The sequence below is a fragment of the Haliotis rubra genome, unplaced genomic scaffold (assembly GCF_003918875.1).
Source record: "Haliotis rubra isolate DU_JTF1 unplaced genomic scaffold, ASM391887v1 Scf62, whole genome shotgun sequence".
Lineage (NCBI taxonomy): Eukaryota > Metazoa > Mollusca > Gastropoda > Lepetellida > Haliotidae > Haliotis > Haliotis rubra.
The window spans coordinates 2,239,119-2,246,383 of NW_025767324.1; the positions used below are offsets into that span (position 1 = coordinate 2,239,119).

Genomic DNA, 7,265 nt, shown 5'->3' on the forward strand with positions numbered 1-7,265 from the left:
CAGTGGGGGAGTCAGAGACCTCGCAGTGTCAGCAAAATAATATATGGATTACTATTTCCTGCACCAAATATATTAACACTGTTATTTTTAGTCCTCATAAGAAAACGGGACACACAATAAATAAAGTGAATGATTTTGATCTCATGTCTTTTTTTAACATTATAAGTTATGTCACAGCTGTTTACTCGAAGTAATTTAGGCCTAGGATATTTTTGGGGCACTCATGAGTGCGCAACAGCTCGTATAAACCTTGAAAGATAATCAACCCGTGAAGATCCGGGGTTAGAACTGGTCTTCAGTAACCCATGCTTGTCGTGAGAGGCGACAAACGGGATCGGGTGGTCAGGCTCGCTGACTTGATTGACACATGTCATCGTATCCCAATCGCGTAGTACGATGCTCATGCCGTTAATCACTGGATTGTATGGTCCAGACTTGATTATTTACAGACCGCCGCCATATAGCTGGAATATTGCTGAGTGCGGCGTATCCAGTAACAGGAATAAACAATGTATTTTTTTAGCGTGCCATAATGAGCTTAATACATATTGGTTATTTAGAATACTGGATAGTTACAATCCCAAAACACACAAGCATGAGTATAACGTTATTCCGAAGTCTTCGAAAATCCCGTTCTCGTCCGTCACAAACATTATCCAAACACCGCAAATTTTCCTTGAATGTGCCTTCTTGTTATATTTCGTCAGACGGTGATTTGATAGTCGGACTGTGTCAATTGTCATTATATATTGTTCCAGTGGCGTTATTCCAACGGCAAAATAACAATGGCGTGAACGTATTGAAGAACAGGTCAAGCTCAATATTTTCGCGGACACCTGGTGTCATCAGTATTTTTCAGTGATCCATTAACGTAATTTTCAGAGCTAGTTTTCCCTTTACACGGCACGGATTTTGTTTCTTGGGATAGAGACTAAGACTTGTTATTCTTTTGTACTGACGATCTATATTATACTTATATTTCATCGGCATCGGTCCGCCGCCTAGAGTAACTGCCCCTTATCTAAACCTCGGACATAATTCTGCCAAATCCAACAGTTTTAAATTAGAGTGAGTGAGTGAGTTCAGTTTTACGCCGCTTTTAAGAATATTCCAGCTACATGTATATCACGGCGGGGAACACCAGAAATGGGCTTCACACATTGTACCCATGTGGGGAATCGAACCCGGGTCTCGGCGTGACGAGCGTACGCTTTAACCACTAGGCTACCCCACCGCCCCTTTAAATTAGAACAAAGGACCAAAACCGCAGACCAAGATAACATTCCGACGTTGCCCAACCGTGGCAATGAGGTGGTCGGATTTCTAACACTCGAGGACATTTCATTCAAGGGACACTACTCCAAACGGGTAGCTTCTCCTAGATGGTGCTGTATTAGAGGTAGCAGGCTCACATTAGGTCTGGGTATTGTAAAGTTGATGGGATTTTCTTATCCTACACTACCACATGGGGGTTCACCCATTCTATACTGGGAAGGTAGGGGTGTCAATAATTTTGTACATGAATAATATTCAAAAATATGCTTAAAAATTATGGGAAGGAGGAGGGGGGATATTGATTTTGAACATGATATTCAGGGGGATGTCACTTACTTTGTACGTAAATTTTAGGGGGGTCATTCACATTGCACATGCTTCGGCATAAAAATCATTATCCCCCTTCCCCCTTGCCATAAATTATGAACGGTCCCTTAGGTACGGTGGACATGGTGCGACCAGCAATAATGTTCCTACACAGCGTCTCTACGGGAGGAAGTACAAAAAGCCCCTCTCGCTTTCCCCGTCGGCTGCAGACATCTAGACCATGGCACCCTGTCACATACACACATGCTATTATTTGTATAGAGCCAATATCCAGCTCAGCTGCTCAGAGGGGCTTTGTTTTCCCACGATCATTGGATGTCAAACTTAAAGGTACATGTTATTATCAATCTCAACTCCCTGGGGAGCATACAACTCTTGCAGCCACTAGGCGCACCAAGTTAATGTGGCTTTCCCATCATTACGAGGCACCCATTCACAGGACACATAGTCACAGTACTTTGTCCAAGTTTACTTCACGTTGCTGTACCCGCAACTAGGTGTTTGCACGTCTTCATGTGGCCACAATCTGGTCATTTATCAACGGATTCGTGGGTTCTTTTAAGTGTACAGGGTTGTGTAAAGTACACTAAGGGTTGTGACAACACTGAAAGAGTCTGCACACAAAGTTGACTCCAAGGTTTTTACACCCGGTCACAGGTGGGCTCGATCCCGGCACCTCATGCTCGCTGGATCACTAGACTGGCTCCTTAGATCACTCGCCCCCCGCACCGTCAACACCGCCCCCCTTCTTCATCTACTCAACGGTCTTGCATATATTTAATGGCTACTTTGCTTACAGTAACCATTACAATTTGCACACAAAATCACCCAGCTAATTATAGTTCTGCATAACATTTAATGTGTTTTTATCATGTTCAGGGGGGGGGGGGGGTCCAAACTGTTCCCTTGATAATACAGTCATGTTTCCTTCAAAAATACCTACATGAATGATCATTTTCTTGAAATTGAAAACACCATTTTCACTAATAGGTAAAAATGTAGCATTCCAGCATCTAAAGAAATTTGAATGAGCCATTATCATTTAGATGGTCGTGATCGGAAAATCTTCTAAATTCAGTGTTTAAAGTGACATGCATCTACATGGCAGGGGCGTTCGGTCGTCACGCCAAAGACCCAGGTTCGATTCAATGCCCCACATGGGTAAAATGTGTGAAGCCCATTTCTGGTGTCCTCCGCCGTGATACTGCTGGAATATTGCTAAAAGCGGCATGAAACTAAACTCATTCACTCAGCCGGGCCAAAGACAGCCACTTTACAAGATGACCACCGAAGAATATCGGTAGTATCGTTTGCAAAGGGAGATTGGTTCTTTTTATGGTTGAAAATGAGAAACTCCTCTACAACTGTCAACTTCGCTTTTGACTGTGACAATCGTACAAAAATATACATGATATCATTCCAAGTGACAATTCAGAACAATCCTTTCTAAAACTCTAAGCATTCCGTGTACTGTCAATATAATCACATTCCTACTGATCGATGTGCGGAGCTTCACTGCTACGAGCAGAATTGCGAGTTTAGTTATCTATCACTGAAGAGAACACTTGGGGGCTTTGGTTTTTTGTTTTGTTTTTGTTTTAAGGGATTAATGACATAATCAATTGCAATTATTTATATATTAAGCAACTAATGACTACCGATGTGAGTTATAGTTGATACTAACGTTACGTACTGGATTAATTTTTTTAAAGTGGGTCCGGTAGTACAGCTGGGTATTGCAGAGAATATTCATATTGCGATATATTGCGATGCGAAAGCATATATTACGATATGTATTGCAATATATTGCAAGAAGTTCTTTTTTTTAACAAAAAAAACTACTTATAATCGAGTTAATGCTTGATTTATAAAGCAAAAACACAACAAAATCACCATGCTTGATTAAGCTTTAATAAAAACTTCTAATCATGACAAAATAAAAATGTAAATAATATTTGCCACAAATATAAAGGAAAGGAACAATTTATAAAACGGAAATATCCGAAGATTTCCGAATGCATGTCAAAATACCGGTTTTCAATCAGCGTATCGCAATACGTATCGTTTTCATGTCTGAACCGGTAAATACCGGTACACCGGTTATATTGCGCAGCCCTATCCGGTAGTGAAAAATATATTTAGTAATTACAGAGGGGTTTTTTCGACTTTTTATGATATTATCTAAGATAGTGTATTTTTAAGATTTTTCCCAGCTTCAATATAATTGCAAATTTATGAACATTCCATAATATTCTTGCATACTGATGTGGAAAAAAATTCAAAACATGAACATTGAATTTCATGATTCAAAATCCTCAGATCCAGCACATTTGAACACTTTTGAAAATATTTGGACTATAATATATATCCAGCCATGATTATGATTTTAACATGTGCATACTTTCACTTAATTATCGTTTTATATTTAACTAACAGGGTTTAGAAACGCAGTGAAACACACGTATTTTGTATTATCTGCTTCAGAGTAGGGACACTATCTTTACAAAACTGACACCAGTGACATCGTGGATATTGGTTAAATTAAGAATGTGTAAGCTTGTGGTTTCTGTTTACCTGCAGGTAACCCTTGCAGTATTGTAGTAGAATATTAACTTGAAGTACCCGACAGACAGGGCCAGTGATTCCAACATGTGTTCATGTAGATGGTATGCATGCTGCAATGATAAATACAAACATCTTCCAGAATGAAAATATCGAAAAAAATTCATTGTATTTTGTTCTTAGGATCCTGTGACATCAGACACCGTGTTATAATCTTTTGAAAGGCAAACATATCATAACGCAGATTCCTTGTCATGGCATTAGATTATGTTTATGTATTTGTTTTATACAGAGGCCAAGGCACAAGGACAAACCATGGATACAGATGAAGATCCCCTGTGTTTATTATTTCTTCCGCCTCTTCAGCTGAGGATTGTAACTCTAAGGCTTCTCAGCTCAAGTTCTGACTTGTCACTTAACAAATAAATAAAAGTCACCTTAACCATAATTGTCTATTGTTCATTATGTTGCTGCATTGGTTGTTCAAGGCAATAGATCGTGGGACATTGGATGCATATACTATTTTGCCGTCTCTCTCATACCCTGGTTGATAAATGTCTCGGCTGAGGCCAAGAAAATTTCAAATGTTTCACATTATGTTGGTCTTGTAGATACCAATTGTCTGATGGTTATTAATTTGAAAATCAATATTTTTTTAATTGTTTTAAATCATTTGTAATACATTTGACCATGGTATTGAAACTTGTTTTAAAAAAATCACAATACGTTAACTAATTGTATTCCAAAACGTTTTGCTTGAGCCAACATAAAGCTGTACAGACGCGCAGCCATCAGAGGGTGCAATTAGTTGAGCTGCTGATTCATGGATCCTAAGACCAAAGTGAATTCAACTTGAAGAATGTAGTGCTTGTCATGCATAGCATTGCAGGATTGGTACACATGCCCGATAGGTAAAAAATGTAGCATTCCAGCATCTAAAGAAATTCGAATTAGCCATTATCATTTAGATGGTCGTGATCGGAAAATCTTCTAAATTCAGTGTTTAAAGTGACATGCATCTACATGGCAGGGGCGTTCGGTCGTCACGCCGAAGACCCAGGTTCGATTCAATGCCCCACATGGGTAAAATGTGTGAAGCCCATTTCTGGTGTCCTCCGCCGTGATACTGCTGGAATATTGCTAAAAGCGGCATGACACAAAACTCATTCACTCAGCCAGGCCAAAGGACAGCCATTTACAAGATGACCACCGAAGAATATCGGTAGTATCATCTGCAAAGGGAGATTGGTTCTTTTTATGGTTGAAAATGAGAAACTCCTCTTCAACTGTCAACTTCGCTTTTGACTGTGACAATCGTACAAAAATATACATGATATCATTCCAAGTGAACAATTCAGAACAATCCTTTCTTAAACTCTAAGCATTCCGTGTACTGTAAATATAATCATATTCCTACTGATCAATTGTTTTCAAAAATCATAATAAGTTAACTAATTGTATTCCGAAACATATTGCTTGAGCCAACATAAAGCTGTACAGACGCATGCAGCCATCAGTGGGTGCAATTAGATGAGCTGCTGATTCCCGGATCCAAAGACCAAAGTGAATTCAACTTGAAGAATGTAGTGCTTGTCATGCATAGCATTGCAGGATTCGTACAAACCTGTGGGTATTGAGGAATAGAACAGACGTTAGGCCAACGTTGGGCCTCGTTTCCTTGCCGACGTTGGCCCAGCGGTGAACCAGCGTTAAGCAAAACATGTTAACCTTGGGCCAACGCTGACGGCCAACGTTGACACCCAACGCTGGCCAAACGTCGGAATACTATCTGTCACCACAAGCAGTGGTATGAAAGCTGACCCTGTTACCCCAAGTATCCTCATTAAGTTGTTTCGCAATTTGCAACTTGTAACATGTCAGTCCAAGTACCTTAGAGTTGTTTTGATAATGCTAATTACCACAGTAGTGTGTCCAACTTCACCATGGATAATTCTGACTCGATCGCCGATTGAGAAGGACGACGCCATGGCGTCAAACGTTTGTACACACTGAAAGTATTACTACCTGATCTCTATTACTATAGTTACTACTTTATTACTGTCTTTATCCGTTGGCTTTATCATACGAGCAGCCTACCTATTATATGATAAAGATATTATATGGAGAGCTAAAAGGCCCCAAAAGGAGCTTTCAAGAATTTGTTTTGAAATTTGAACATGAGCATGTCTGTTACCTAAATACAAAGTCCTTAGACGATGTAACACGGGGGAAAAACTTATGTGTCCAAAAGTCTTTCAGAGGCACGGACTTGTTCATGGTTAGATGTTTCTATTAAATATGGGGACATTGTATCCATCATCATGCACTTGAGGACAGCCGAAGTCAAAACAGTGTAGGATCATCAATATCCCAGCAATATGACGTCGGAGAGTAAATAACTGAGTCTGGAGCAGGCAATCCAGTGACTGACATGACGAACATCGATCCACACGTATTACTTGCATCAACCAAGCCCTCTACCGTCAGTAGGATGGGTTGCTGGAGACCAATCCTGACCCGATTCTTCCGACTCATGATGTAGCAGGGCGGTGGGGTAGCCTAGTGGTTAAAGCGTTTCGCTCGTCACGCCGAAGACCCGGGTTCGATTCCCCACATGGGTACAATGTGTGAAGCCCATTTCTGGTGTCCCTGTCATATTGCTGGAATATTGTTAAAAGCGGCGGAAAAATAAATGCACTCACTCACTCATGATATGACAAGTATAAAGAAGAGCAAACCGGAGCTTTACTTAAAAAAACAGCATTCAGCTTTAACTCAGTTTTCATGCTGAGGCTGTATACAAAGCCATGTACCAATTAATTAAGAAGAAATTGGACGCTGTATTTTATTTGCTTTTTAAAAGTAAAAGTACAATAAATCAGAATTGTAAAGTGAGCGATAACATGAAAAACTTCTTTTTAATCACCACAATGCAAAAACGTTCATTTTAGAATTTTTTGAAAACAATGCTTGAAAGTATTGTTCGTTAATAATGATAATATTATGGTAATAATCTTTTCGTTTTTCTTGAGAAATAGATATCTGGCACTAGATATTTCTTAATCCTCTCAGTGCTGGTGACGAACCCATTCGACAGGAGA

At 39.8% G+C, this 7,265-nt stretch overlaps 1 long non-coding RNA gene across 1 annotated transcript in view; it reads left to right on the top strand.

Moving 5' to 3' along the window:
- LOC124256210 overlaps positions 1-4,612 on the top strand; it is a 33,208-nt gene extending 28,596 nt beyond the window's left edge. The window contains exon 2 of the long non-coding RNA XR_006892856.1: positions 4,457-4,612. This is a non-coding gene — a long non-coding RNA (uncharacterized LOC124256210). The remainder of the gene's footprint in view (positions 1-4,456) is intronic.
- The last annotated feature ends 2,653 nt before the right edge of the window (positions 4,613-7,265 follow it).